Consider the following 25,440-nt stretch of genomic DNA (forward strand, 5'->3'; position numbering starts at 1 on the left):
CTACACTTGTCTAGTTGCTTCTGAACATCAGGTAGAATGACTGTTCTCTGCTGTCTTACTTAGAATCATTTGGGTCTTGGAATTAAAATTTATGTTTCCACTCCATACGGCAGTGTCAAACAATCACACCTAATTTCCTATGGCTGTGTTCTTTGTCACTAATTATCTTGTAAAACCGAAATATTTAAAGAAACATTTCTGATATGATTGTACACTATTACTCTGTTAAAGTACATATTGCAGGTACGCATGCATTGTGTTAATGCAGATCTTTGGGATTTTTCAGGCTTGAAAAGCACCATTTCTTTTTACTTCATATAAAATTTTTGTTAACCTGAAGCCGTTTTACCTCTCCTGTCTAACGCGATTGAGACTAGTTTGTAGGAATCAATAGCTGTTAAGGGATGCCATAAGCTCCGAGGCAGAAGAAATTATTTTATCATGTTCTCCTCCTTGGATATTCAGTTTAAAGGAATGAAGTGGCTTTAAACCTAGGCAACAGACAGCCCTGCATCTTGCCCCAAGTATATGGGAACCCCTGTCTGAGCTGCATTACCCCTGGAATGAATTTTGTCTACCTTTGAAGAGTTTTATTCTTGGAGAGCAGAATACTCGAGCATAAATCTTGACTCTAATATACTGGTTGACAAATGTTGGGTGAGGCATTTAATTCTCTGAGCTTCAATATTCCTCAAGCGTAATGTGGGGGATGATTTCCATCCCAAAGGACTGTTGAGTGACTAAGAAAACTCATGTAAAATCTGGTGTTGGCAAACAGAGAAGTCAAAATCCAGAAGTCATTACTATTCAGAGACTTACCAGGAGGGTCTGTGCAGAGGTCCTCCCAGGTGGAATTTACACCAACAGAGGAGAGGGGGAGGTTTGAGATTATTGTCCAAGGGGTGACTCTGGCTGCAGTGTGGTGTCCATCACACGGGCTGTACTGTAGCCCAAGCCTTGGGACTTCTGCCTTAGTCTCAAGAGGAGCAGTGCAAGTGGAACCAGGGGCATTAAGATGCTGCAAGCAGAAGTCAGGATTGTGTTGCAGCCCGTGTATCACATGTGGCACAAGGAGCTGCAAGGCACTGTTCACACTTGGTCTGAGTGATGGCACGAATCATGGGCTTGATGATGAGCTGGCGCAGCCTTTGAGGGACACCTCGCTTCAGGAGCTTTGAGGCCCAGTCACAGCAGACATCCCACTGCTGCTTGAGCAGGAGGAAATAGGTATGACTCATTCACGGACTCCTCAGAAGGACACATCCTCAGAACCACTGTGGAGGTATTTGAGGCAATGCTCAAGTATCCAACAAGAAATGGGGGAGGGTGGAGCCAAAAAAAATTTGCTCTTTCCAGGCTGCTCTGGCTATGGGACCCGGGCTATTTTTGCATTCCCAGTGATACCCCACAGAGCTCTTCATTCCAGATATCAAGTTCTAGTTCCTCTCTAGTTGGCTTGCCATCTATTTTTTTCCTCCTCTATATTTGTCTATGTATCCTTTATGCCATTCTTGGAGTACGAATAACCACATGTCATTTCTTTGGATTTATTATTAGTTGGATTTTGCCCAACCTTTGTAGTATATAGAATGTGGAATATGGTTTTCACACTTGAAATCGTTTTCGCTCCTATTCCTCAGAATTGTTCCTTGAACCTCTCTATCCAGATAATCTTAGTTCTCCTTTAATACTTTCTTTTTCCTCCAGCTTTCACTTCTGTTTGTTTTTCTGTTGTTTCTTTTAATATTTTTAACATCTTTATTAGAGTATAATTGCTTTACAATGATGTGTTAGTTTCTGCTTTATAAAAAAGTGAATCATCTATACATATATCCCCATATTTCCTCCCTCTTACATCTCCCTCTCACCCTCCCTATCCCACCCCTCTAGGTGGTCACAAAGCACCAAGCTGCTGTCCCAGTGTCATGCGGCTCCTTAACACTAGCTATCTATTCTACATTTGGTAGTGTATATATGTCCATGCCACTCTCTCACGTTGTCCCAACTCACACTTCCCTCCCCCCATGTACTCAAGTCCATTCTCTACATCTGCGTCTTTATTCCTGTCCTGCCCCTACATTCTTCAGAACCACTTTTTGTTTCTTTTAGATTCCATATATAAGTATTAGCATATGGTACTTGTTTTTCTCCTTCTGACTTACTTCACTCTGTATGACAGACTCTAGATCCATCCACCTCACTACAAATAACTCAATTTCATTTCTTTTTATGGCTGAGTAATATTCCACTGTATATATGTGCCACATCTTCTTTATCCATTCATTTGTCGATGGACAATTAGGTTGTGTCCATGTCCTGGCAATTGTAAATAGAGCCCCAATGAACACTGTGGTACATGACTCTTTGAATTATGCTTTTCTCAGGATATATGAACAGTAGTGGGATTTCTGGGTTGTATGGTAGTTCTATTTTTAGCTTTATACCATTCTCCATGGTGGCTGTATCAATTTCCATTCTCACCAACAGTGCAAGAGGGTTCGCTTTTCTCCACACCCTCTCCAGCATTTATTGTTTGTAGGTATTGTGATGATGGCCATTCTGACTGGTGTGAGGTGATACCTCATTGTAGTTTTGATTTGCATTTCTCTAATGATTAGTGATGTTGAGCATCCTTTCCTGTGTTTGCTGGCAATCTGTATATCTTCTTTGGAGAAATATCTATTTAGGTTTTCTGCCCATTTTTGGATTGTGTTGGTTGTTTCTTTGATATTAAGCTGCATGAGCTGCTTGTAAATTTTGGAGATTAATCCTTTGTCAGTTGCTTCACTTGCAAATATTTTCTCCCATTCTGAGGGTTGTCTTTTCGTCTTGTTTATGGTTTCCTTTGCTTTGCAAAAGCTTTTAAGTTTCATTAGGTCCTATTTATTTATTTTTGTTTTTATTTCCATTTCTCTAGGAGGTGGGTCAAAAAGGATCTTGCTGTGATTTATGTCATAGAGTGTTCTGCCTATGTTTTCCTCTAAGAGTTTGATAGTGTCTGGTCTTACATTTAGGTTTTCAGTCAATTTTGAGTTTACTTTTGTGTAAGGCACTAGGGAGTGTTCTAATCTCATTCTTTTACGTGTAGCTGTCCAGTTTTCCCAGCACCACTTATTGAAGAGGCTGTCTTTTCTCTATTGTATATTCTTACCTCCTTTATCAAAGATAAAGTGACCATATGTGTGTGGGTTTATCTCTGGGCTTTCTATCCTGTTCCACTGATCTACATTTCTATTTTTGTGCCAGTACCATACTGTCTTGATTACTGTAGCTTTGTAGTATAGTCTGAAGTCAGGGAGCCTGATTCCTCCAGCTCCATTTTTCTTTCTCAAGATTGCTTTGGCTACCTGGGGTCTTTTGTGTTTCCATACAAACTGTGAAATTTTTTGTTCTAGTTCTGTGAAAAATGCCATTGGTAGTTTGATAGGGATTGCACTGAATCTGTAGATTGCTTGGGGTAGTATAGTCATTCTCACAATATTGATTCTTCCAATCCAAGAACATGGTATATCTCTTCATCTGTTTGTTTCATCCTTCATTTCCTTCATTAGTGGCGTGTAGTTTTCTGCATACAGGTCTTTTGTCTCCTTAGGTAGGTTTATTCCCAGGTATTTTATTCTTTTTGATGCAATGGTAAATGGGAGTATTTCCTTAATTTTTCTTTGAGAATTTTCATCATTAATGTATAGGAATGCAAGAGATTTCTGTGCATTAATTTTGTATCCTGCTACTTTACCAAATTCATTGATTAGCTCAAGTAGTCTTCTGATCCTAGCATCTTTAGGATTCTCTCTATATAGTATCATGTCATCTGCAAACAGTGACAGCTTTACTTCTTCTTTTCTGATTGGATTCATTTTATTTCTTTTTTTTCCTCTGATTGCTTGGCTAAAACTTCCAAAACTATGTTGAATAGTAGTGGTGAGAGTGGAAAACCTTACCTTGTTCCTGATCTTAGAGGAAATGGTTTCAGTTTTTCACCATTGAGAATGATGTTGGCTGTGGGTTTGTCCTATATGGCCTTTATTATGTTGTGGTAAGTTCCCTCTATGTCTACTTTCTGGAGGGTTTTTATCAAAAATGGATGTTGAATTTTGTCAGAAAATTTTTCTGCAACTATTGAGATGATCATATGGTTTTTCTCCTTCAATTTGTTAATATTGTTTATCACATTGATTGATTTGTCTATATTGAAAAATCCTTGCATTCCTGGGATAAACCCCACTTGATCATGGTGTATGATCCTTTTAATGTGCTGTTGGATTCTGTTTGCTAGTATCTTGTTGAGGATTTTTGCATCTATGTTCATCAGTGATATTGACCTGTAGTTTTCTTTCTTTGTGACGTCTTTGTCTGGTTTTGGTATCAGGGTGATGGTGGCCTCATAGAATGAGTTTGGGAGTGTTCCTCCCTCTGCTATATTTTGGAAGAGTTTGAGAAGGACAGGTGTTAGCTCTTCTCTAAATGTTTCCTGAAATTCAACTCTGAAGCCATCTGGTCCTGGGCTTTTGTTTGTTGGAAGATTTTTAATCTCAGTCTCAATTTCAGTGCTTGTGATTGGTCTCTTTATATTTTCTATTTTATCCTGGTTCAGTCTCGGAAGGTTGTGTTTTTCTAAGAATGTGTCCATTTCTTCGAGGTTGTCCATTTTATTGGCATATAGTTGCTTGTAGTAATCTCTCATGATCCTTTGTATTTCTGCAGTGCAGTTGTTACTTCTCCTTTTTCATTTCTAATTCTATTGATTTGAGTCTTCTCCCTCTTTTGTTGATGAGTCTGGCTATTGGTTTATCAATTTTGTTTACCTTCTCAAAGAACCAGCTTTTAGTTTTATTGATCTTTGCTATCATTTCCTTCATTTCTTTTTCATTTATTACTGATCTGATCTTTATGATTTCTTTCCTTCTGCTAACTTAGGGGGCTTTTTTGTTCTTCTTTCTCTAATTGCTTTAGGTGTAAGGTTAGGTTGTTTATTTGAGATTTTTCTTGTTTCTTGAGGTAGGATTGTATTGCTATAAACTTCCCTCTTAGAACTGCTTTTGCTGCACCCCATAGGTTTTGGGTCGTCGTGTTTTCATTGTCATTTGTTTCTAGGTATTTTTTGATTTCCTCTTTGATTTCTTCAGTGATCTCTTGGTTATTAAGTAGTGTATTATTTAGCCTCCATGTGTTTCTATTTTTTATAGATTTTTTCCTGTAATTGGTATCTGGGTCTCAGAGCATTGTGGTCAGAAAAGATATTTGATACGATTTCAATTTTCTTAAATTTACCAAGACTTGATTTGTGACCCATAGATATGATCTATCGAGAATGTTCCATGAGCACTTGAGAAGAAAGGGTATTCTGTTGTTTTTGGATGAAATGTCCTATAAATATCAATTAAGTCTATCTTGTTTAATGTATCATTTAAAGCTTGTGTTTCCTTATTTACTTTCATTTTTGATGATCTGTCCATTCGTGAAAGTGGGGTGTTAAAGTCCCCTACTATGATTGTGTTACTTTTGATTTCCCCTCTTATGGCTGTTAGCATTTGCCTTATGCACTGAGGTGCTCCTATGTTGGGGGAATAAATATTTACAATTGTTATATCTTCTTCTTGGATTGATCCCTTGATCATTATGTAGTGTCCTTCTTTGTCTCTTGTAATAGTCTTTGTTTTAAAGTCTATTTTGTCTGATATGAGAATTGCTACTCCAGCTGTCTTTTGATTTTCTTTTGCATGGAATATCTGTTTCCATCCCCTCACTTTCAGTCTGTACGTGTCCCTAGTTCTGAAGTGCGTGTCTTGTAGAGACCAAATATATAGGTCTTGTTTTTGTAACCATTCAGCAAGTCTAGGTCTTTTGGTTGGAGCATTTAATCCATTTACATTTGAGGTAGTTATCAATATGTATGTTCCTATTACCATTTTTTAAATTGTTTTGGGTTTGTTATTGTAGGTCTTTTCCTTCTCTTGTGTTTCCTGCCTAGACAATTTCCACTGTTTCAAATGGCAAAGAAAGAAAGAACCACAGATAAAGAGAGGGAGGAATAGATGAAGGGAGAGTGGAAAGAGGGAGACAAGATACAATTGAAGCAGGAATAGGTCCATGCTACAATGCGTATCAGTTGTCAGACCCTTTTGATGGTTGTGACATGCATGAGATAATGGGCTTTGACAGTGCTGGTTTTAAAAGGAATTTAGTGCTGAAGTGAACACTGAGGTGCCTGTATATTTTTGAATTATGGTTTTCTCCAGTTATATGCCCTGCACTATTTATAACAGCCAGGACATGGAAGCAACCTAAATGCCCATCAACAGATGAATGGATAAAGAAGAATGTGGTACATATATACAATGGAATATTACTCAGCCATATAAAAGAACTAATGCCATTTGCGGTAACATGGATGGATGACCTAGAGATTTTCATACTGAGTGAAGTAAGTCAGACAGAGAAAGACAAATGTCATATATCGCTTACACGTGGATAAAAAAATGGTACAAATGAACTTACTTGTGAAACAGAAAGAGTCACAGATGTAGAAAACAAACTAATGGTTACCAAGGGGGAAAGGGGGAGGAGGGATAAATTGGGAGATTGAGATTGACATATACACGCTACTATGTACAAAAATGATAACTAATAAGAACCTACTCATAGCACAGGGAACTCTACTCAATACTTTGTATTGACCTATATGGGAAAAGAATCTAAAAGAGAGTGGATATATGTATATGTATAACTGATTCACTTTGCTGTACAGCAGAAACTAACACAACATTGTAAATCAACTATACTCCAAAGAAATTAATTTAAAAAATAAATTAAAAGACTTCAGGAAATAATAAGTATGCAGAATTGTAAGGGTCATGTGCTTCCAATTTGCATGTTTTAGATAACGTGAAAAGATAAAATTTTATTATGTCGTCTACCTTTGTCACAATACAAGTTTATTATTTGACCCTTATAATGTATGGATTTCAAAAAATAAAAATAAGTACTACTTAGTATAGACTATACACATTTTTTCCTGTCTTAATATCAAAATTAGCTCATTGTATCAAAAGAAATCAATCACTGAGACTTTGGAAAAAATAAAACACAAATCAGTAAATCAATGTCTGCATATAGAAATGACTTCAATTGAATATATGTAGCCTCTTTAAAGTGCATGCTGAGCAATTATCCCATTAATGTGATGAATGTAGACAGTAATTTGTGATGAGTTAAGTTTTGAAATTCTATTTTTCTCTTAGATGCAGAGGGTTTGTTTTACTTTAATTATTTGGGGCATTGCCTTAATTCCCCATTTCACATTACTTGTAAAAAGACATTCCCATTTCTAAAACGTGGTCTTTTTAATGAAGTTCCTTCTACTACTGACTTTAACCTTTAAGCTCCCCATGTTATGGCACTATATGTAAATAGCCACCTTAATAATGACATTTGGCACAGCTCTGGAAAGAGGAGTAGCAGGAAAGCAGTGAATTTGAGCTTTCTTCCCTTCAATTTTAAATATATTGGACTGAAACGTCATTTCTCTTGGAACTGAAAAAAAAAATTATTCTTGGATATTTTTCTTTTAATTTCTCTTTTCCTCTCTTTCTCTTTCAACCCCTTTTACTCCCTTACTCCCTCCTGTTATATTTTAGAGTGCAGTTTTTATAAAGACTAAATTATATACAAAACTTTGGACTTTTATTTGCACAAGTCTTTATATTATGTCCTGAGCAATGTTTCAATAATTATACATATTAGTTCATAAATTGATATTGTTTAAAATTTAAGTGTACTTCTTTATTAAATGTGTTTAAAATATGGCGTTGAATTTTTGTTTGTTATAAACTAAAACACCTCTATATATGCACTTTCAAGATGGACTGAAAAAAAATTGAGTTTAGTAATTTAATGAAATGTGACTTTTGAGGTCAAGTTAATATTCCCCTCAAAAGACAATGTTGCTTTATGTTTAGTTTTGTTTTATCATGACATACTTATGTGCCATTATTCTTTAACCCTATTCAGTTTAAAACTTTTCTCTTAGAAAATTTTTATTGCTTTTTTGCCTTTATGATTGATAGATGTTCATGTCTTGAGGATGAGAATAACAAATTAATTTTTACATTTAATTCTAATATTATTACCAATGATAAATTGACAAAAAGAATTAGGTACTCACACCTAAGCTGAATTTCACTTTTAATTTAGCTAAATTTCAATTCTCCATCTTTTATTTTTTTTAATTTATTTATTTTTGGCTGTGTTGGGTTTTCGTTTCTGTGCGAGGGCTTTCTCAAGTTGCGGCGAGCGGGGGCCACTCTTCATCGTGGTGCGCGGGCCTCTCACTATCGTGGTCTCTCTTGTTGCGGAGCACAGGCTCCAGACACGCAGGCTCAGTAGTTGTGGCTCACGGGCCTAGTTGCTCCACGGCATGTGGGATCTTCCCAGACCAGGGCTCGAACCCGTGTCCCCTGCATTGGCAGGCAGATTCTCAACCACTGCGCCACCAGAGAAGCCCAATTCTCCATCTTATTGTGAGACAGAACAGCAGGATAATTTTCTTTACAGTCATTAAGCAAGATTTTGCGATATCTAGGGTGATGTTTATGCTTTAAGGGTCCATGTTAATCACTCTGGTTTATGCTTATAAGGGGCTTGGGAATCTTCTGGGAGGAAATTCACTCTAAGCAAAATAGAAGCAAAGAAATCTACATAGGATACAGTTTCAGAGATTATGCATTCTCAAATCCCTGAATTTATCTCCAAATATATTTTCCTCTTGTCTACCCAACCATTATGCCATGCTGAAATCCTAGATCTTATCATTACCAGTAATAACACCTTCCAGAGTATCCAAGTGTCCCAAACTTCAGGCTGCACTCATGACTTTCCAGTACTCTAACCCTGTAGTATTTCAATTCCAGAGGTTTTTGGATAAAAATGCAGTCACACTCAAACACATGAAAGTACAATAATTCTTAGCTGTCTTCCTCCCCACTTGATTGAATGATGAACCATCTATTGTCCTGTGTAAGGAGAGGTGCTCTTGTGTACAGGATACAGTGTATGTTTGATTATTTGATCATATTACATATGCAATTGTTCCTTTGTACTTTTTCATGATTGACTATTTCAGCTTTATTGAATTAGTCCTGTCAATGTACAAGCCAGTACATGAAAAGAAGAAAAAGCAAATCCTTCCAATGATCCTATATCTCATTCAACTATGACTCATTTGTCTGCTCATTTTTACAGCTATAATATTCTATTCTTTCTTGAATCCACACTAAACAGGCTTTTGTCACCACCATTCCTCTCAAGCAGCTATTAACCTCTAAATGTTGAATCCAATCATCATATCTCAGAAGTCATCTTACTTAGCCTGTGAGCAACATTTGAAACAACTGATTCTCCCAGTTAAGGGAATACAACCATTTATAACAAGATGCCTGTGTTCAAAGCTGCCTTGTGGTTCAAGATATTCCTGTTCAATTACCACTGCATTGTGGCACAAGATTTATTTTCCAAATTACCTTTCCAAGTCCTCTTATGGCATGAGATCTGTCTAATTATGTTCTACGGCACAATGTAACTCTGCCCACAAGCTCACCTGTATTAAAAGAAACCTCTCCCCAGACAGTAAATAAGACCCATCAAACTACAATGAAGTGTAATCTTGTAAAGAGACCCTTCATTAATTCCTCGTAACTACTGTGTCAGAGACTGCCAAGTATTTCTTGGTTACTTGCTATTCATGAGCAGATAGGATAAAAATCTTTCTCAGCTTTTCTGTGCAATTAGTTCAGTGCCAGATGACTGCATTCTGGTCAGGATTGTGTGCGAAGAAGTAGAGTTGACCCTTGAACAACGGGCTTGAACTGTGTGGGTCCACTTTTAAGCTGATTTTTTTCAATAAATGTATATATTACTACACTATGCAAGGTTGGTTGAATCTGTGAATGTGGAATGACAGGTACAGAGAGCTAACAATGGGACTTATATATCTGAGGATTTTAGATGTGGGGAGGTCCTAGAGGTACCGCTGCAGGTACTAAGGGAAAGCTGTATTTGGAACCCTTCAGTCCTGGGCATAAAGACCCCTACATGCTATTCTGTTATGTCTCTCCTTCTGTGAAGGCTACATAGGTCATGTGTCTAAATGACAGCAAAACAGAATGATAGGCGATAAGATCACAGTGCCATTTCTTGGAGAGTCATGCAACATGTACTGAACTGTGATTTAAGAAAAAAAAATATTGTAAGACACAGAGATATGGGATTTAATTCAGTAGCCAAATATAAATATATATAAAATTTCATACTTTTCTTCCATGTTGACACACATATCTATCATCTGAAATTCTGCTCTTGGAATCCTGATTAGCAGCTGCAAATTGAAATAACCAAAACTTAATTCTTGACTTTCACTTTTTCCAAATAATAGGTTGGTCTCACAGTGTTGCCTCATTTTATGTGCAATTTAGGCCAAAAATCTTGAGTCAGCCTTGACTCTTTTCTTGTGCTCGCATGCTATATCTAGCATAACCGATTTCTTTGGGCTAAAACTTACAATATTTATAATCTCTATCCAAACACTTTTCCTTCCCATTGTTAGCACCCTAACCATATTACCTCTTATCTAGAACTTCGCAATGACCTTCTAACTGATGTTTGTTTTGAATGCATCATACTTCTGACTGGATCTCTACAGTGAATTTTCATCTTTTCAGACAAGCCAAACCATGTACCACAATGTTCATTGCAGCTCTATTTACAATAGCCAGGACATGGAAGCAACCTAAGTGTCCATCGACAGATGAGTGGATAAAGAAGATGTGGCACATATATACGATGGAATATTACTCAGCCATAAAAAGAAACAAAACTGAGTTATTTGTAGTGAGGTGGATGGACCTAGAGTCTGCCATACAGAGTGAAGTAAGTCAGAAAGTGAAAAACAAACACCGTATGCTAACACATATATATGGAATCTAAAAAAGAAAAAAAAATGGTTCTGAAGAACCTAGGGGCAAGACAGGAATAAAAATGCAGACATAGCAAATTAACTTGAGGACACGGGGAAGGGGAAGGGTGAGCTGGGATGAAGTGAGAGAGTGGCATGGGCATATATACACTACCAAATGTAAAATAGATAGCTAGTGGGAAGAAGCCACATAGCACAGGGAGATCAGTTCTGTGCTTCATGACCACCTAGAGGGCTGGGATAGGGAGGGAGGGAGGGAGATGCAAGAGGGAGAAGATATGGGGATATATATATATGTAGAGCTGATTCACTTTGTTATAAAGCAGAAACTAACATACCATTGTAAAGCAGTCATACTCCAATAAAGATGTTAAAAAAAAAAAAAAAAGGTCTATGCTGGATTTAGCCCTAATCTCATAAGGAAATTTTGGTAGGAGTCATAGGAAAAGATTTTTGACCTAAGAATCAGCATCTACTTGTATCAGGTGGTAGAAGTTGGCTTAAGAAAGATGGCTAGAAGCAGGCAGCATGGGTTCTTTCACTCTTAGAGATTCTGTATGAATGTAAATTTCCCCTTGCTGCTGAATAGAAAGCTCTTACAAACATATAATAAGGAATATTGAAGATTCTAGTGCAAGTTCTTAAATAACCCTATTTGTAACAAGTTAGTGACATTCCAGGTATTGTCTTGTCCATGATATCAAAGGACCATGGTTAATTATGGCAGAGGCCACAAAAATATCAATTATCATGAAGAAAGGATATTTTGGAGATACATACCTAAGAAGGGAAATCATGTAAATCCTTGCATGTGAGGCTATGGCTATAAAAATATCTTAAAATCAAAAAGCAATATATTTTATGAAGATAATTTTGTCAGTTGGTCAGTGAGATAAATTGAAAGATCTAAGACTAATGATGAGAAAAGAGTTAGCAATATACTGGAGGAATCCAGATAAGAAATAATGAGGATTCAAATCTCTGTACAGAAATGGTGTTGTAGAGAGGGTGATTGACAATAATGAAGGAAAATTATAAGAATTTTGTGATTTGGGGAAAGACTGGACACTGGACATAAAGAAAGGAAAGGGCTACAATATATAACAATACCAGCTTTTGGAAATCAGTGACTTGTGCAATCATCATATGATACAGAGTTTATAAGAAGTGAAGTTTAGTTTCCCACTTACATATTACCAAGGATCATTTTAACTTAGATTGCAAAAATCAACTTGAAAATTTAATTGCTGCTCCTAATCTAAATTTCAGTAGTGGCAAATGGAAGTTGATAATACGTGTGGTATGAAAAACATTTTAACTATTAAAATGGATTTTTTTCCCTATTGTTCTAACCACATGAATGAACATCTTAATGTACCAAAAAAAGAAGAACACAATATTGAAAGAAACATCATCAGGTCCATGATTCTAATAAGAACTGCATAGTTGTTTTGTCTATAGATTTTAAATTAAAAACCTAAATCTTTTCATCTACAATTAAGTGCAACTTCTGGGTATAATTGACCATAGTGATATAATTACTGATTTGGGGCATTCACACAGACACACACACACACTCACTCTTACATTTCAGAAAGTATTTAGACTTACGCCTGGAAATCACATATAAAAGATGTAATTCAGGCCTCTGTCATATAGCTGGAAACAACTGTGAAATAAAAATGCTCTAAATACAACATACTATCGGGAAAAAGACTGAAACTAAAATTTTCATTTTGTAAGATCAGGACAACACATGGTTACCGTGACTTTGTTAATACATATAAATAATTAGTACCTTCATTCATTAGTTAGCTCCTCCTTAATTCTCTCTGGCTAAAGGGTCTCATTACTCTCTCAGGCTGTATTATCATTTTATTAAAAAAATTGGGAATTCCCTGGCAGTTCAGTGGTTAGGACTCCACACTTTCAATGCTGAGGACACGGGTTCAGTATCTGATACGGGAACAAAGATCCTGAAAGCCATGCAGCACAGCAATAAATAAATATTAATTAAAAAAATAAAAATATTAAGGCAAAACCAATTGAATCGCTCTTGGGAAATATATCTGCTGGAAGAATCAGAATTAAAAATAAAATAAACCTTATAACAGTGGATCCATTACATCATACTCTATCTTGATATTGGAAGAAAGATAATAAAAGTAATAGAATTATTCTACTAATACAAGTAATAGGTTTGTAAAATTTAATAAGCAGAAACCTCAATTAAATACATGTGGGAAACCAGAGGGAGGAGCTGTCACACCTTGCAGTGATAGCAGAACCCAACAGGAAGAAGAGAGACTCCTCTTCTTTCTTGGCAAGGACTCAGCCAATCAAAAGCCATGTTTGTTTACTATAGCCCTCCCACTTTCCTCTCTCCCTCTATAAAAGACCTCTCCATCCCTGATGAGCCAGGACTTACATGTGGCTCTCCATGTTGGCAGACCCCAAATTGCAAATCTCTGCTGATCCTGAATAAACCCACCCCTGCTGGAGAAATATCTGACAATCTAATTTTGCAGCCAACAAGTATTAATATCAGTATTAAAAACTGTCTAAATGCCAAGTACTCTTTTAATTACTTTATGTTTATTATATGACAATTATCAGAACATCCTTAAGAGATAATGTTTTACATGAGGAATGGAATTTGTAATTAACTTTAAGGACAAGCAGTCAGTGGTGGTGCTAAATTTCAAACCTGATTATAATACACTGGCTTCCTTTATTTGAAATATTCCTAATATTTTATGGATAGAAATCATTTCTGATTTTGGCACTGTGGCATTTGGTATTAATGATTTTAAGATTTACTTGTGGGTGTGCTTCAAGACGGCGGAGGAGTAAGACGTGGAGATCACCTTCCTCCCCACAAATATATCAGAAATACATCTACATGTGGAACAACTCCTACAGAACACCTACTGAACACTGGCAGAAGACCTCAGATTTCCCAAAAGGCAAGAAACTCCCCATGTACCTGGGTAGGAAAAAGAAAAAAGAAAAAACAGAGACAAAAGAATAGGGATGGACCTGCACCTCTGGGAGGGAGCTGTGAAGGAGGAAAAGTTTCCACACACTAGGAAGCCCCTTCGCGAGTGGAGACAGGGGGTAGGCATGGGGAAGCTTCGGAGCCACGGAGGAGAGCGCAGCCACAGGGGTGCGGAGGGCAAAGCGGAGAGATTCCCGCACAGAGGATTGGTGCCAACCAGCACTCACCAGCCCGAGAGGCTTGTCTGCTCCCCCGCCAGGGCGGGCAGGGGCTGGGAGCTGAGGCTCGGGCTTCAGAAGTCAGATCCCAGGGAGAGGACTGGGGTTGGCTGCGTGAACACAGCCTGAAGGGGGCTAGTGCGCCACAGCTAGCTGGGAGGGAGTCCAAAAAAAGTCTGGAACTGCCTAAGAGGCAAGACACCATTGTTTCAGGGTGTGTGAGGAGAGGGGATTCAGAGCACCGTCTAAATGAGCTCCAGAGACGGGAACGAGCCACAGCTGTCAGTGCGGGCAAGCGAGACCAGCATGAAACGCTAAGGCTGCTGCTGCAGCCACCAAGAAGCCTGTGTGCGAGCACAGGTCACTATCCACACCTTCCCTCCCGGGAGCCTGTGCAGCCCGCCACTGCCAGGGTCCCGTGATACAGGGAAACTTCCGCGGGAGAACACATGGCGTGCCTCAGGCTGTTGCAACCTCACGCTGGCCTCTGCTGGAGCAGGTTCGCTCTGCATTCCATACCCCTCCTTCCCTCTGGCCTGAGTGAGCCAGAGCCCCCGAATCACCTGCTACTTTAACCCCATACTGTTTAAGGGAAGAGCAGATGCCCTCAGGCGACCTACACGCAGATGCAGGGCCAAATCCAAAGCTGAACCCCGGGAGCTGTGCGAACAAAGAAGAGAAAGGGAAATCTCTCCAAGCAGCCTCAGGAACAGTGGATTAAATCTCCACAATCAACTTGATGTACCCTGCATCTCCGGAATACCTGATTAGACAACGAATCATCCCAAAATTGAGGCGATGGACTTTGGATGCAGTTGTAGACTTCGGATTTGCTTTTTGCATCTAATTTGTTTCTGGTTTTATGTTGATCTTAGTTTGGAATTTAGAGCTTATTATCATTGGTAGATTTGTTTATTGATTTGGTTGCTCTCTTCCTTTTTTTTTATTATATATATAGATTATATATATTTTTTCTCTTTTTGTGAGTGTATATATGTGTGCTTCTTTGTGTGAGTTTGTCTGTATAGCTTTGCTTTTACCATTTGTTCTAGGGTTCTGTCCTTTTTTTTTTTTTTTTCCTTTATGTAGTTTTTAGCACTTGCTGTCATTGGTGGATTTGTTTTTTGGTTTGGTTGCTCTCTTCTTTCTTTCTTTTTATTACTTTTAAGTTTTTTTTAATTTTTAATATTTTTTTTAATTTTTTTATTCTAATAATTTTATTATTTTTTTTCTTTCTTTCTTTTTTTCTCCCTTTACTTCAGAGCCGTGTGGCTGACAGGGTCTTGGTGCTCTGGCCAAGTGTCAGGCCTGTGCCTCTGAGGAGGAAGAGCCGAGTTCAGGACATTGGTCCACCAGAGACCTCCTGGCTCCACGTAATATCAAACAGTGAAACCCCTCCCAGAGATCTCCATCTCAACGCTAAGACCCACCTCCACTTAACAACCAACAAGCTACAGTGCTGGACATCGTATGCCAAACAACTAGCAAGACAGGAACACAACCCCACCCATTAGCAGAGAGACTGACTAAAATCATAATAAGGTCACAGACACCCCAAAACACACCACTGAACACAGACCTGCCCAACAGAAAGACAAGATCCAGCCTCATCCACCAGAACACAGGCAGTCCCCTCTACAGGAAGCCTACACAACCCACTGAACCTACCTCACTCACTGAGGGCAGACACCAAAAACAACGTGAACTACAAACTTGCAACCTGAGAAAAGGAGACCCTAAAAACAGTAAGTTACACAAAATGAGAAGACAGAGAAATATGCAGCAGATGAAGGAGTAAGGTAAAAACCCACCAGACCAAACAGATGAAGAGGAAATAGGCAGTCTACCTGAAAAAGAATTCAGAGTAATGACAGGAAAGATGATCCAAAATCTTGGAAATAAAATGGAGAAAATACAAGAAACGTTTAATAAGGACATAGAAGAACTAAAGAGCAAACAAACAACGAACAACAACACAATAAATGAAATTAACAATTCTCTAGAAGGAATCAATAGCAGAATAACTGAGGGAGAAGAACAGAGAAGTGACCTGGAAGATAAAATAGTGGAAATAACTACCACAGAACAGAATAAAGAAAAAAGAATGAAAAGAATGGAAGACAGTGGCACAGACTTCTCGGACAACATTAAACCCACCAACATTCAAATTATAGGGGTCCCAGAAGAAGAAGAGAAAAAGAAAGGGACTGAGAAAATATTTGAAGAGATTATAGTTGAAAACTTCCCTAATATGGGAAAGGAAATAGTCAGTCAAGTCCAGGAAGCACAGAGAATCCCATACAGGATAAATCCAAGGAGAAACACACCAAGGTCATATTAATCAAACTCAAAAATCAAATGCAAAGAAAAAATATTAAAAGCAAGGGAAAAGCAACAAATAACATACAAGGGAATCCCCATAAAACAGCGGATCTTTCAGCAAAACTTTGTAAGCCAGAAGGGAGTGGCAGGACATATTTAAAGTGATGAAAGGGAAAATCCTACAACTAAGATTACTCTACCATCAAGGATCTCATTCAGGTTCGACAGAGAAATTAAAACCTTTACACACAAGCAAGAGCTAAGAGAATTCAGCACCACCCAACCAGCTTTACAACAAATGCTAAAGGAACTTCTCTAGGCAGGAATCACAAGAGAAGGAAAAGACCTACAATAACACACCCAAAACAATTAAGAAAATGGTAATAGGGACATACATATTCATAACTACCTTAAATGTAAATAGATTAAATGCTCCAACCAAAAGACACAGACTGGCTGAATGGATACAAAAACAAGACCCATATATATGCTATCTACAAGAAATCCACTTCAGACCTAGGGACACATACAGACTGAAAGTGAGGGGATGGAAAAAGATAAGAGAATCCTAAAGATGCTATCAGAAAACTACCAGAGGTAATCAATGAATTTGGTAAAGTATCAGGATACAAAATCAATGCACAGAAATCTCTCGCATTCCTATACACTAATGATGAAAAATCTGAAAGAGAAATTAAGGAAACACTCTCATTTACCATTTCAACCAAAAGAATAAAATACCTAGGAATAAACCTACCTAAGGAGACAAAAGACCTGTATGCAGAAAACTATAAGACACTGATGAAAGAAATTAAAGATACAAACAGATGGAGAGATATAACTTGCTCTTGGATTGGAAGAATCAACATTGTGAAAATGACTCTACTACCCAAAGCAACCTACAGATTCAATGCAATCCCTATCAAACTACCAATGGCATTTTTCACAGAACTAGAACAAAAAATTTCACAATTTGTATAGAAACACAAAAGACCCCGAATAGCCAAAGCAATCTTGAGAAAGAAGAACAGAGCTGGAGGAATCAGGCTCCCATACTTCAGACTATACTGCAAAGGTACAGTAATCAAGACAGTATGGTACTGGCACAAAAACAGGTATATAGATCAATGGAACAGGTTAGAAAGCCCAGAGATAAACCCATGCACATATGGTCACCTTACATTTGATAAAGGAGGCAAGAATATACAATGGAGAAAAGACAGCCTCTTCAATAAGTGGCGCTGGGAAAACTGGACAGCTACATGTAAAAGAATGAAATTAGAGCACTCCCTAACACCATACACAAAAATAAATTCAAAATGGATTAAAGACCTAAATGTAAGGCCAGACACTATAAAACTCTTAGAGGAAAACCTAGGCAGAATACTCTATGACATAAATCACAGCAAGATCCTTTTTGACCCACCTCCTAGAGAAATGGAAATAAAACCAAAAATAAATAAATAAATGGGTCCTAATGAAACTTAAAAGCTTTTGCACAGCAAAGGAAACCATAAACAAGATGAAAAGACAGCCCTCAGAATGGGAGAAAATATTTGCAAATGAAGCAACTGACAAAGCATTAATCTCCAAAATTTACAAGCAGCTCATGCAGGTCAATATCAAAAAATCAAAGAACCCAATCCAAAAATGGTCAGAAGACCTAAATAGACATTTCTCCAAAGAAGATATACAGTTTGCCAGCAAACACAGGAAAGGATGCTCAACATCACTAATCATCAGAGAAATGCAAATCAAAACTACAATGAGGTATCACCTCACACCTGTCAGAATGGCCATCATCAAAAAATCTACAAACAATAAATGCTGGAGAGGGTGTGGAGAAAAGCGAACCCTCTTGCACTGTTGGTGGGAATGGAAATTGATACACCCACTATGGAGAACAGTATGGAGGTTCCTCAAAAAACTAAAAATAGAGCTACCATACGACCCAGCAATCCCACTACTGGGCATACACCCTGAGAAAACCATAATTCAGAAAGAGTCACGTACCACAATGTTCATTGCAGCTCTATTTACAATAGCCAGGACATGAAAGCAACCTAAATGTCCATCGACAGATGAATGGATAAAGAAGATGTGACACATATATACAATGGAATATTACTCAGCCATAAAAAGGAACGAAACTGAGTTATCTGTAGTGAGGTTGATGGACCTAGAGACTGTCATACAGAGTGAAGTAAGTCAGAAAGAGAAAAAGAAATACCATATGCTAACACATATATATGGAATCTAAAAATAAATAAATAAATAAGGTTCTGAGGAACCTAGGGGTGGGACAGGAATAAAGATGTATACGTAGAGAATGGACATGAGGACATGGGGAGGGGGAAGGGTAAGCTGGGATGAAGTGAGAGAGTGGCATGGACTTTTATATACTACCAAATGTAAAATAGATAGCTAGTGGGAAGAAGCCACATAGCACAGGGAGATCAGTTCTGTGCTTCGTGACCACCTAGAGGGTTGGGATAGGGAGGGTGGGAGGGAGATGCAAGAGGGAGAAGATATGGGGATATATATATATGTAGAGCTGATTCACTTTGTTATAAAGCAGAAACTAACATACCATTGTAAAGCAATTATACTCCAATAAAGATGTTAAAAAAATAATAATAAAATAAAGTAAAAAAAAATGGAAAATGGGAAATTGTAAAGAAAATAAGAAACATTTAATAAAAATGGCATATCATCTTGGAATTTTAAGTACGTAAGCCCAAACTAAGCTATACAAATATACAAATTTTAAAAATTGAAATTTTAAATATGATGGAGTTTTAAAGCAAAAATTAAAAACAATATAAAAGAGGAATTCTGCAAGAACAAAACCATTGTAGAAGGAAACAAATGATAAATGGATTTAATTATGTGAGTCTGACTGTTATCTGGGTGTGAGGCAGAGGTGCAGATAGGAACAGGAATGGCACACCTATAATGGGTCTTGAAAATGTTCTACAGGAGAGACTGTTATACTTGTGAGACTAACTGAACATGTCTGAGAGATAAAAGTCTTACTATCTCCCAAGTTCTCCAAGGAAACTTTGGCAATGATAGTCACATTTCTCTTAAGGCATACAAAGAGACAGTGAGGGAAAAGGCATAAATTAAGTTTAGGACTGAGATATCCAAAAACATCCCCTGTCCCAGACATGTTGTAAAGAACATTAGAGTCATAGAAAAGCAAGGTACCCTAACTGTAGATTTGGCAACATGATTAATACTACCATTATGTAAGGGGGTTTGGTGACCTGTAGTGAAGTGAAATGATTAAGTTAGGAAATCTAGGAGATGGAATAGGTCAAATGCAAGTATAATTTATAATTCCCCCATCTTCAAACACTTACCAAATGACACTCTGAGAAGGCTTATAGGTCTTTTAAGTTTAATCTCACTGCAGATTACAGGAACACATAATACACCTGCTATTCTAGATAAAAAATATCAACTGGATATTGCAGGTAAGGAAACCCAGAAAGAGGAACACAAGACAGATGAAGATTTAAAGTTTTAGGGTCAGTATCCTTTATGTCTAAAATTATATTAATTTTGAATATGAGTTTGAGAGGGTACCTACTATTACTGTCAAAAGATGGAGGAAAACTTTCAAACGAGAAGTAAAATAGCACTTGTGTTAGAGCATCTCAGAGACACATCTACATGGGATAAGTGTATAAACAAAAGTTTCTGAGTTGGAAATGAATTACTGGAAATCACATGAGATTTGCCTAGTTTCCTCTATAACGTTGCATCCAGTCACTGATTTGTTACTGGAGAAAATTAAATGCTCATGATTTGGCAAGAAATGGTAGCATCTGTACAGCTCAGAGGGAAGATTACTGATTTTTTTTCACTTATGTGAAATTTGGTCCCATCCACCTATAGACTTCTATATTCCTATTATATATTCTTTCCGTAGCTCATTATTGGGAGAAGTAAAAATGGAACTGTCACACTGGTGGGTGTTTCAGGGTTCACACTGTAGGGCAACTCCCTCTATTTCAGGGAAGATTTAAGAAATGTATAAAAGAGCCCTGGACTTGTCCCCAGTCATTGTCATAGATCTGTGGATTACGGTCTGCAGCTCCTGCTTTATGTGGGACTGTTGGATTTAGGGAAGTTTTGAGAATTCCTTCTTGCTTTCATTCTCCATCTTTTATAGCCCCAAACTTGAATATCTCCAGCCTTAAATTTTATGCAAATTATACACTTCCTGAAAATAAAGTTTATAACACTAGATGTTCAAAGATCATGCAAACATATTAATATTACAGTAATAGACAAATTACCCAAAATGATGAAAAATACTAATTTTGATATTGGATGGCAGTTTACCAAATGAGTCGATAATATGCCAGTTATATAACCAGAATTAAGGTATCTGCTGGTATTTCTGTTTCATGTGTGTCCCCAAATTCAGAGACTTAATAAATGGATAAATTTGAACTCTTGAGAAAATTTCTTTTTTAAACATCTTCAGGCTTATTCATATTCACACTATATAGAGTAAAATGGGGTGGGAGTTAACAGGCAGAGTTGTTTGCCCAAAATACTGAGTCATGAAAACACTCATCATTTGATAACAGCTGTTAAATCTTACTGCTGAACAGCTGGAATATGTCAAGGAACAAAGCAGACAAATCTCCCGCTCTCGTGGGGCTCAGGATTTAATGGCTTGTTTGTGTGTGACGAAAGGAGGAATAAACCAGTTTATCTAGCTACACTTAATTCAAATAATGATCGTAGCCTGACTAATCCAAGGGGATTATAAAATATGCATGGGTTTTTTGTTTGTTTGTTTTTCAATTGCTACGTGGTGTACCTGCAGAAAGTAATAAAAATCTTAAGTGTATGGTTTGATGTTTGATATATACCCATGTAATTCCCCCCGCATCAAAATACATAACATTTTAAGCACTTCAGAATCCTACCTTGTGATCCCTCTACAGTACTATCAATTCCCCTGGTAAAGATGACTATTTTTATTTCTATCACTGATGATTAGTTATGCCTGATGTGGGATTTCTTACTTTTTTTCATTCCAGGTTGTATCTGTGAGATCCATCAGTGTTTTACATGTAGCTATTTTTGCTAAGCCTTTAGCCTCCCTGCTACTTCCTTCTGCTGTAATTCTTGGTAATTCTTCATCTAGCATACAAGTAGTTTACAGGTAAGCAAATATTTGAAGGAAGCAGAGCTGGCACAGTTTGAGATTAAGTTCATCAATGTTTCCTCCTCTCCATGATTCTATCCTCTAGATTTAGCTGCTTTGTCTACCATGAACTCAAATCTCAGATTCCTCATCCCATTTCTCTCTTCTGCATCTCAAGTTTCTCCCTTTTCTGGATTTTCTTCCACCATTATACAGACATACATGGATGTCTTTTACAATGAAATCTATCACAACCACATGTGCATGCATGCATGCTCTCATGCCAAACATCTCTCTTCCTTCACATTTCTCTCCAGCTATTTATCCATTTCCTTATTTCTTTCACCCAAATCTCTGGTTTATCACCGCCTTTCTCTTCTTATCCCACTTCATTCCACACCATTTCACTCAAACTGCTTTTATCCATATCACTAATGACACTTACATTGCTGAATTTTGTGTTTGCTAGTCTGTAAACATCTTCAGCTAGTCAGCATTTGACGCAATTTTTAATTTCCTCTATACCAAAAGATTCTTCTTTTGGCTTTGACGTCACATTGATCTTATATGTATTTTTAAGATTTCTTTATCCACTGAGTGGACCACTGACTATAAAGAATAAAGAATAAAAGGAGAGACCCATGTCAGGTGACTATTACAGCAATCCATAAGTGACTTAGTCTTGCACTTAGGTGCAAAGAAGGATAGAGAGATAAACACACATAATCAGGACATGTTTTCTAATTAGAATAGAAATTAAAGACACTATAGGCTGGTGAGGTAAAGGAAATAATGTCTCAAAATGGCTTTATTTTTAGATATGATAATTGGCTGAGTGTGGGTACAGTTATCCAAAATGAGCATTTGCCAAAAGAGATCTGTGAAAAATTAAAATTTCTCATTTAAGTATGTCAAGTAGTGGATAGGATATACAAGTTTTACAGAGTTTGATATATAAATGTGAAGTCCTTGGAATATAACATGAGCCATAGGGAAGGACTTTTGGAAAGAAAATAGACAGCAAAAAAAAGGGGGAAACAGGATTGAGCCCTCCCTTTTCCCAATATTTACAAATAGATCTCAGAAGATTAAACAGTTACTGAATTGCTCCAGACTTCACAGACATCCTTCTCCAAATCTGATATTCCATCTTCAAGTACTGAGTTACCTGTGGACTGAAGTATTAAAACTTGACTCCTTTTCACTCCTTCTCAACCCTTTTCCTAGGCAGATCAGTTGAAAGCATAGGAAGTAGCTCGAGGTCTTGTCCAGCTTTGTAGGGCAACAGAGTTATTGGGTTGGGCAAAAAGTTCGTTTGGGTTTTTCCATACCATCTTAACAGAAAAACCCGAATGAACGTTTTGGCTAACCCAATAGTTTGTCTCAATGTAAACAGAATCCCAAACTCCCACAGAGCTCCACTGGGCCTTAAGCAGGGCCTTACCTATCAGGTATACCCTCCAATGCCACCTTGCCTTGGCTACCACTGTTCCCTTGTGTTGAAGTTGATAGACAAATGGCTGGAGAGACAAGACCTTAGTCAAATGATGAAAACCTGCAACACATTTAAATTCGTGACTGGTCTGTATGCTTTACGTCTCTATATAATCTGCAGGAGATGAACTTTGCCCATGTCTATGCTTGTACCTATCAGTCTACTATCCCATTTTGCACAGCAAGATTAGTAGGAAATGACATAATCATGACTCTCATATCTCTTACACCTAGAGGTGTAAGAAGAGCTATGAGAAAATGAAGGTATTGAATTCTCTCTGCCTTTAATAAAAGAAAATGGCTATAAGAAAAAGAAAGCATCTGGAACAAGCTTGGGACACAGGAGGGAGGTGAGAGCATTCAGTGATGAAGGTTAAGTAGATTTTTCTGGCTGGAAGAGATGAAAGTGAAAGATAAAATTTAAGAACAAGATGTATTTTCTATCAACCTAAGTAAAGAGAAACATGGATTACAGACCTGAGTCTACTGTGTTGGTGAAAGGGGTCAACACCTTTACATTGCTAAAGTTTTTGATCAACTGTAAGAACTTAATTGCTAATTCAGTTCCATAGGCATGACTTCCACCAACCCTCTTATCCCCTACAGCTTTCCAAGGTGCCACAATACAAATGTTTAAGGCATGAAGTGTAAATATGAAAACACAGGCTCTTTCTGGATATAAAGATTAATTTAGTTTGGAGACTGTAAGTCTTATCATGCTTTATTCTCTACATTTTGTGACCATGCTACTCAAATCTTCAGAGAGTGTGTCTTTTTCTGTAGGACTATATACACATGAGCCAACTACAATATTTCATATCTGCCTGCCAACAGATAAGGTACTGGATAATGAGACTGTTCATAAGAACCTTGCTGACTACGATCTACAACTAAGATGCTGGACCAATTTAGCCAAATACCATCACTGGGGAAATCATCTTTACAGCATTTGGAAATGAGTGACAACATTTATCACTGGAGATCCGAAACACCAAAGTAATCCTAAAAGGAAACTCTGAGGGAAAAAAAGCCTTCTAGCAGGGACATTCATGATTCTTAAACCACTGACTTTAAAGTTCATTTTGGAAAGGAATATAACAAAAATATTCAAATGTTGTTTATAAACAGTATCTTTTTACATTACCTTTTATTACACGCACTAAGCAATAGGATTAAGGTTTTAAATCAACATTTTCTGTTTTTACTACTTTAAGTTAGATATTCAGATATGAATATAACTCAAACTTAAAAAAAAAAAAACCTCAAACAATGTGAATGAGAATTCTAGATCCCTACAACTTCATTATAAACTTAGTAGAAAACTAAGTTAACATCAGTGTTACCTTGAAAATGGAAAATTGAGGCCAAATAGTAGCAGTTACCTTATGGTATTATGGCTAATGGAATCAGGGCAAAACTATATTACTTTAACAATTTACTTAAGATTATTAGCAGGTTCTAATTTTATAAAGGTAGAAGACAAATGTAGAGTATCTACTGAGCTCAGTGTTCATAATTCTACCTTAGCTTCTTTCCTTCTGATTTCTAATTCCTATATTCTCAAATATATTAAATTTGTATTTCAACACATGTTGATTCAGACAAGGTATTATATTACATTAGGTATTATATATATATAAGGTATTATATAGGTATTACATAAGGTATTATATAATATACATATACTACCTAAGGGTAATATTGATATATATTATAATAAGGGTTTATACTATATTGTAAGGGTATTATATTCCATATGCAATAGTGTTAAGAGTTGTAAAGTATGCTTAGCTGTCATGGCAAAGTAGTGCTTAATGTGTTTATAAATAAAAAACATGAAAAGCAAGGCAAGGGAAGGTAGAATTTTGGTGTCTTGGAAACAAGTATAATAAAATATTTCAAGATCAATAAGCTATCTCCTGAATAAATAGTGGTGGGAAGTTGACTAATATTGTATCAGAAAGGAGGTGACAGGTACTTGTCAACATGGAAGCAACTGGTGATCAAGAAATAATGTTGGTGGCAAGGGAAAGATGAAACTCAAAGTACAGTAGCTTGAGAAGAGAATGAGTTTGAAAAAAAATGACACTACTTAAAACAACTCTTTAAAGAAGTTTGTTTGAGGACAGGTGAGGAAACAGTTACATTTAATTCTTCGGCATTTTGAAAAACAAAGACACAATGAGAGACAGTTCTGTAGTAATACAACATGAAAATGATGAAGGAAATTTATTATTAAAGCAGAATATTAAGATACACCGAGAATGGA

General features: G+C 37.1%; 1 pseudogene; it reads left to right on the top strand.

Moving 5' to 3' along the window:
- The first annotated feature begins 14,434 nt into the window (after nucleotides 1-14,434).
- Nucleotides 14,435-24,171, top strand: LOC118894060 (annotated as a pseudogene).
- The last annotated feature ends 1,269 nt before the right edge of the window (nucleotides 24,172-25,440 follow it).

The sequence above is a fragment of the Balaenoptera musculus genome, chromosome 4, assembly GCF_009873245.2.
Source record: "Balaenoptera musculus isolate JJ_BM4_2016_0621 chromosome 4, mBalMus1.pri.v3, whole genome shotgun sequence".
Classification (NCBI taxonomy): domain Eukaryota; kingdom Metazoa; phylum Chordata; class Mammalia; order Artiodactyla; family Balaenopteridae; genus Balaenoptera; species Balaenoptera musculus.